General features: G+C 45.9%; 1 pseudogene; it reads left to right on the top strand.

The window, feature by feature from the left end:
• Positions 1-531: 531 nt before the first annotated feature.
• LOC119043915 (uncharacterized) lies at positions 532-598 on the top strand (annotated as a pseudogene).
• The last annotated feature ends 6,836 nt before the right edge of the window (positions 599-7,434 follow it).

Consider the following 7,434-nt stretch of genomic DNA (forward strand, 5'->3'; position numbering starts at 1 on the left):
ACTGCTCTGTCCCTTTGGTTCCCCTATAATTACACACCCAGCCAGACAGAGGATAAACACTTCTGCACAAAAGGCTTGGGACAATCCTAAAAGGCGCTACAGTATCTGAAGAGAAAGTTGAAGCTCTCATTCTCTTGACATTTCCAAGCATAAAAGAGAAACCTTTGGGATCTTTCATAAAGAGGGAGTTTCCCGCAGGGTGTACCCCAGTTTCTAACCTCCCCAGCTTTGCTGTGAGAGTCACACTTGTCCAACTCCAGGAGCCTTCTTCTCTCAAGCCTCCCCACCTTCCTTAACTGCAGTCCCACAGAAATCTGTCCCCATCACAGAGAGGGAGGGCTCACTCTCCGGATCCACTCTGACCCTGACCCCAGACCTCTTGAACAAAGATCCCTGGGGTGAGGCCAGAAATCTGTGCTTTTTAAATCTGTGTTTTTAGACCCACTGAGGCTTAGAAACTTCTGCCCTGCCCTGGCTGGTATGGCTCAGTTGGCTGGAGTGTCATCCCATACACCAGAATGTTGGGGGTTTAGCTTTTCGCAGTGGCAGTATCATAGCCAATGAGGTTTATCCAAGGCTTGATTATTGCTAATAGAATGTTGGGGGCTTCATGCCTGGGCACATACCTGGGTTGCAGGTTTGATCCCCACTCGGGGCGCTTATGGGAGGCAACCAATTGATGCTTCTCTCTCACATCAATATTTTTGCCCCTTTCTCTGTTTAATCAATAAACATTAAAAAGAGAGAGAGAGGATCCAAGATGGTAGAGGAGTAAGTAGAAGCTACACTAGCCTCCTCCCAGGACCAATCTGGAACTACAACTAAATTGTAGAGAAATCATCTTGAATAACCAACTGAACACTGGCTGGAGAGAAGCCCTTTAACCAAGGCAGACAAAAGAAAACGCTTCACCACAACGAGCCTGGTCAGGAGTGCAAAGGTGGTTCAAGAGAACTGTGGGAAGAGAACTGAGGAAACAGCAACCAGGATCCGTGTGCTGAGTCATCCCCCACACCACAGGAGCCAACTCTCTCAGGCAAAACACTCCTCCCTGAATGGCATCAGGGACAAGATGCTCCCAGTTCTCTTGCTTCTCCTCTGCACTCCCAACCAGTCTGGTTGTGGTAAAGTGTTTTCTTCCATCTGTCCATGGTTATTCAGGATGATTTCTCTACAATTTAGTTGTAGAGAACACTGTTTTCATGAGTAGGAAGAATTAACATCATTAAAATGTCCCTACTTCCCAAAGCAGTCTATAGATTCATCACAACCTATCAAGATTCCAATGACATACTTCACAGAACTAGGGCAAATATTTTAAAAATGTATATGGAACCATAAAAGGCCCTGCATTACAACAGTGATCCTGAGAAACAAGAACAAAGCTGAAAGAATTATGCTGCCTAATATCAGACTAAACTATCAGAGAAACTGAACAGACAGATTACAAATCCACAGTAATCAGTACAGTCTGCTGCTGGTATAAAAACAAACACATAGATCAATGGAACAGAGTAGAGAGCCCGGAAATAAACCCGTACCTTCATAATCAATTAATATCTGACAGCGGAAGCAAGCACATATAATGGGCTAAAATAGTTTATTCAATAAAAAGTGTTGGGAAAGTTGGAGAGATGCGTGCAAAAAAATAAAACTAGACCACCTCATTACACCACACTCAAGAATAAGTTCAAAATGGATTAAAGACTTAAATGTTATACTCAAAACCATAAAAATCCTAGAAGAAAACATAGGTAGCAAAATCTCAGACATTGCTCATAGAAACTTTTTTATCAAATATATTTCCCCAGCCAAGGGAAACAAAAGAAAAAATAAACAAATGGGACTTCATCTAACTAAAAAGTTTTTGCACAGCAAAGGAAATTGTCAATAAAATAAAAAGACAACCCACAGAATGGGAGAACATATACACCGATACACCTGATAAAGGGGTAACATCCAAAATGTATAAAGTATTCACAAAACTCAACAGAAAACAAACAATCTAATTTAAAAAATGAAGGTAACATACTTCTCCAAAGAGTATGTACAGATGGATGATAGACATATAAAAAGATGCTCAATGTCACTAATCATTGCAGAAATGCAAATAAAAACCACAATGTGGTATCATCTCACAGTCAGAATGGCCATCATCAACAAATCAACAGACAAGCGCTGGTGAGGATGTGGAAAAGGGGGAACACTTTACACTGTTGGTGGGAATGCAGACTGGTGCAGCCACTGTGGAAAGCAGTGTGGAGATACCTCAAAATATTAAACATGGATCTGCCTTTTGGCCCAGCAATCCCACTTCTGGGAAGCTGTCTGAAGAAACCCAAAACACTAATTTGAAAGAACATAAGCACCCTATTATCATTGCAACATTATTTATAGTCACCAAGATATGGAAGTACTCCAAGTGTCCATCAATAGATGAGTGGATAAAACAATGATGGGACATTTACACAATGGAATACTACTTGGCCATGAAAAAAGAAGAAAGTTTTTTCCTTTGCAACAGTATGGATAAATGGGAAAACATTATGCTAAGTGAAATAAACCAGTCTGAGAAAGACAAATGTGTGTGTGGTATATGCACAAAGCACAAATACACGTGTGGTAAAGTGCACACACGTGCACCACACGTGTTTTGTATGTTGTGTGTGGGAATGGCCATGTGTGTTATATGCGTGCATGGTATGGGTCTGGGTGGCTGTGTTGTGTGTCGTGTGTGGTATATGTGCATGTATGTGCTGCATATGGGTGCATGGCTGTGGGTGTGTGTGCATGTGTGTGATGTGTGTACATGTGCTGTGTGTGTTGGTAGGGCTGCAGGCAGGCAGGGGTAGTTGGATCAATTTTCATGCTATACACCAAAATGGTAAAAGTGCTTATCTCTGTGTAGTGGGGCTAGTAGCTATTTTTCTTTTGTCTTCTCTATATTTTTCAACTTTTCAACAAGGGACATATAACTTACATAATGAAAAAAAATTTAAAGGAATTCACCATATTTCATTATCATTCACCTCGAATTGGTTTAGCCCCAGCAAAGCCTGATGTGCCAGCAGGAGTCTCAGGCTGCTTCCGGGAACCGAGCGGCTCGCGGGAGCCGTGTGGACACAGGCTCGCCCTGCTCCGCCACCCGGGGCTCCCCCCAGATGGCCTGGCAGGGCCTCGGCAGGGACCTGGCATTTGGTTCTCAGGGTTCCAGGCAGCTTTGCAGCTGGGGCCTGGCCAAGGTGCAGAGTCCAGCTCTGGAGGGAGGCTTGGCGACAGGCAGGATGGCACCGCAGCAGTTCTACCCCAGGGCCGCCACAGCTCCGCACTTCTCTTCTAGGAAGAAGTGTACAGGCTTATTCGTGTATTGTCTTTGAAATCAGGATATATCTGGAAATTGGCACCTATATTTAGTGAGGTAATGTTTCCTGTTTTCCTGAAAGGCTCTTATTAAACTGGTTCTTCCAAGAATGAAACACAGTTTCTGGCTTATAGCAGATGCCAACAAGTATCTGTTGATAAATGAATGCACATGTGATAACGATACCTATCTTTTTTTAAAAGATTTTATTTATTTATCTTTAGAGAGGAAGGGAATGAGAGAGTGAGAGGACATCAATGCATGGTTGCCTCTCGTGTGTCCCCCGCCGGGAACCGGCCTGCAACCCAGGCATGTGCCCTGACTGGGAATTGAACTTCAATCCTCTGGTTCACAGGCCCACGCTCAATCCACTGAGCTACATCAGCCAGGGTGATACCTATATTATTGTAAGGGCAATATGCCTGCCACTCATTCCAAAGTGATGTTTGTTTGGGGGTCTCCCTTGGGCTTAGCACTGCCCGAGTGAGAACCTCTCGGAGACGCAGTGATCTGGGATCCCTGCCTAAGCGGACACTTGTTTTCCTTCAGCTCCTTATACACACAGCGTTCCTCCACCACCTGCTGGGAGCCTGAGGACGCTCCTGCTCGGTGCACCAAGCTGATGCTCAGTGCCAAGCTCCACAGCGCCCTGGCCTCCTTTTGTCGTGGCACAGACAGATTCCTCTGCAGGAGCAGGCTTTTCCTTCAAAAACATCTGTGCTCACAGAAACTGAGAGATGGAACTGAGCACCCATGGTCTACCCAGATGTGAATTTAAAGCAATAGGCCCTTCCTATTCTCATTCAAAAGCAGAAGAATGATAGTAGGTATATTGGACTGAAGCTTACTAATGTAAAAAAAAAAAAAAGTGATTTTATTCCAGGCAGGGAGTGTTTCATCACAACAAAAAACCCCAAACAACTGTTTTGAGTGATTTTCTCCTTGGCCTTAGAAGGGAGTTTCCAAAGGGGTGCGGTATGTAGCTCTGTGCTCTTTAAGCGGGTCTCCTGGGTTGGCTGAGCACTTCTCCCCACACTCTCTAGCTAGTGTTGTTCTCCCCTTCCCCACTTTAATCCCCCTGTTAGGTGCAAGTGGACAGGAGGAGAGGAAAAGGACAGACAAGGTCTAAGGATTGTTGCAGATAAAACTGGGCATTGGCCCTGACCAGTGTGGCCCAGTGAGGTGGGCATCACCATGCAAACTGGATTTGATTCCCAGTCAGGGCACATGCCTGGGTTGTGGGCCAGGTCCCCAGTTGGGGAGGTATGAGAGGCAACCAATCAATGTTTCTCTCCATCTCTTTTTCCTGTCCTTCCCTCGTCTCTAAAAATAAATAAATAAATAAAATCTTTTAAAAATATTTGGCATCGGGTCCTTCTTCATGATAGCTGTGTGAAATTGTTTGCATTTGTCATATGGGAGGAAGGGAAGTCTGTGGGTCTCTCAAAGCTCTTCATCATTCAAGGGGTAGTCCCTTGACTTAACTTTGCATTCTTTGGCTGAAAGCTATGTATGCCTTTTCTCTCAGCTCAGCTCCCATTGGTCCCCTCTGAGAGTTACCTGCCATTCTAGGTGGTCCTCTTAATCCAGATCCTCTCCATGGTATCCCATCTGGCTCATGGGAAACCCCAGGCATCCTTTCCTGCCAGTACCTGGGCTGTTTCCATAGCAACCCCTGCCCCCACTCTAGACCGTGGTGCTCTAGCCAACTCCCTTGTCCATACACATTTTCAGGTGTGGGTCAGAGACCAGCTCTTACACCCACTAAATGTCAAGGCACACAGGCCACATTCCCTGGTGGCTCCCTGGAAGCCCCACTCAGTTGGTTTAAGTCAGAAAGAAGCTTCCACATGTGGGTTGGGCTGGGGCACAGGCAGGGACAGAAATGGACAATACTGTCCACTTGCAAATGAGACCTTCATCGCCCTCTTCTTGAACTGCTCAAGTCTCAGCTTCCCGTGTATCTTCACTGAGAGGGTTTTAGTCTCTCAGGAAGTTCTGTGCAGGTCTGTCCTTGGTCTTTGGTGCCTCCGGGACACTGAGACAGACAGGAAGCTGCCTCAGCCCTGTCAGGCTCCATTGATCCAACAGGGCTTAGATTTGGTGGGATGTGGATTTAGATCCCTGCCCTGGCTTAACCAGCCCCTGGGGCAAGTTGCTGCTGCACTCTTGGTCTCAGGTTCCTCACTGGCAAATTGGGTTTAAAAGTCCCTATTTTACAGGGCTTGGGAGAAGTTTAGAGAGAATGTTGTGGGGCACTTGATGCACTGCCTGGCTTATAATAAATGCTCACTAAATGGGAATTATCATTCACATGGCCCTGCTGAGGCACTCTTCCTGCTCCAGGCCTGGAAGGCACCCGGCATTTTAAGGGCTGCTCTGTAGCCGATAACTTCACCCACCACGCTGCTGGCACTTGTTCGGCTCCGTGTCAGGCCTGGTGGGGAAGACCACGGGTGTCATCTTCACATAGGCCTGGTTCCCCATCACTCCTCAGCTAGGGGACCTCAAACATCTCCCAGCACCCAGCCCCCCTGAGAAGTGAAGACAACATCAAACTGGGAAATAAACCTTCCTCAAGGACGAAATTATGTGGCAGCTGGCAGGTGTGTGGCACAAGATTCGTGGCCTGGGAGCCCTCAGCAGCGGTTCTTTCCTTCCCCCTCATCCTTTGAGAGGGAGCAGCAGGGGTGGTGTCTTGTCTCCTACCCGTCTCCATGTGGTTGAAGGAAAGAGTGCGCAAGTGTGTCCTTTGTAAAGGGTCGCATGCACGGTGACAGGTGAGTGGGCTCTGACCATCAGCTGGAAGAAAGGAGCAGCCAGAGGCTCTGTGAAACCTTCCTGGAGAAAAAGTGACAGTACACCTACCTCCACTAGAAAGACTCCCACTGCTCGGTGCTGCTGACGGGTGTTTCTTGCACAGGAATAGCTTGCACACAGTAGTGGAGAGGGCACAGCATCCATATTATATGGAAGTCATACTGACTCATATGCAATATATTGCAGCCCTTTGTATTTTAAAGCAGTTAGAAACCAGCTTTCTGACAACTAAAGAGGAAGCTGTAGTTACTTACAAAGACAGTACAACAATGGTGGAAATCCTGCAGAAACAATTTTCTCTGGTGCAAGCTGTCACTGATTTAGTGGCTTCAAGAACCACTGTCCTTTCCCCCGTGTTAGGTTCTCTGGGGAAGTGGAAAGTGCAGATGGAGAAGCTGTGGAGGCACTTCCTCCAGTATTTATGAAAAAAAATTTTAGTTTTTGAAGAAGTCTGAACCTTAGCTCAGAGTTTTCACTTTGATACATCCAGTCTTTGTTAGGCAAGTGCCACCAAGGTCCTGCTTCTGGGAGGAAGTTTTTCTCAGGTTTATGGCTGCAGGGGGAAGTGACCACAAGGCTGGGTCCACATGCTGCTGGCGATTAGCCCCGGTGCTGTTTTGGTCAGAGTTCTCCTTACAGGTATCAACGTGAGAGATGTCCAAACCTGTAAGAATTTTCGTGAGTTTATTTGACAACAAACTGACAACAATGGCTGGGAAGCAAAGTCTCAATGGATTGAGAAACACTTCGGAAAAATTGCAGGGTTGCACCTTATTTTATATATCATGGTCAAAAGAGGCGAGGTAAAGGGGTTACGTGAAATCCACTGGTGATAGATTAAAGAGGCAGGAGAAAGTGAAGCTATGGTGCAGGGAAGACCTCTGGGATTGGATAAAAAAGTAAAATCATAGACACATACTTCTCTTACATAGATAAGTACAAGATAGTTAATAGTCGACACTTAACACAGTAACGATAACAATGAGGGATTTGCGTTCACCCTCTGGTGCGGCACTTTGAGCGGCTGGAAAAAGGAAATTTGACATTCCCCAGGCATGTTATGCTAGATGCAAAGAGACAAGAGATAGACTCAATTAAGGTAAAGACTGAGTTTCATCAGGAAGGATTCCAGCCTCGGACATGACTGCCCGCCATGACCTGCTTTCAGTTAGAAAGTTTTAAATCTGAAACCGTCCTGTGTGGTTACTTTAGGTCTCTGGTTTTGTAAGGCCGTCCACACAAAGCCCCACAGG

This window comes from Artibeus jamaicensis, unplaced genomic scaffold, assembly GCF_021234435.1.
Source record: "Artibeus jamaicensis isolate MK-2021 breed Jamaican fruit bat unplaced genomic scaffold, CSHL_Jam_final contig_64, whole genome shotgun sequence".
Classification (NCBI taxonomy): Eukaryota; Metazoa; Chordata; class Mammalia; order Chiroptera; family Phyllostomidae; genus Artibeus; species Artibeus jamaicensis.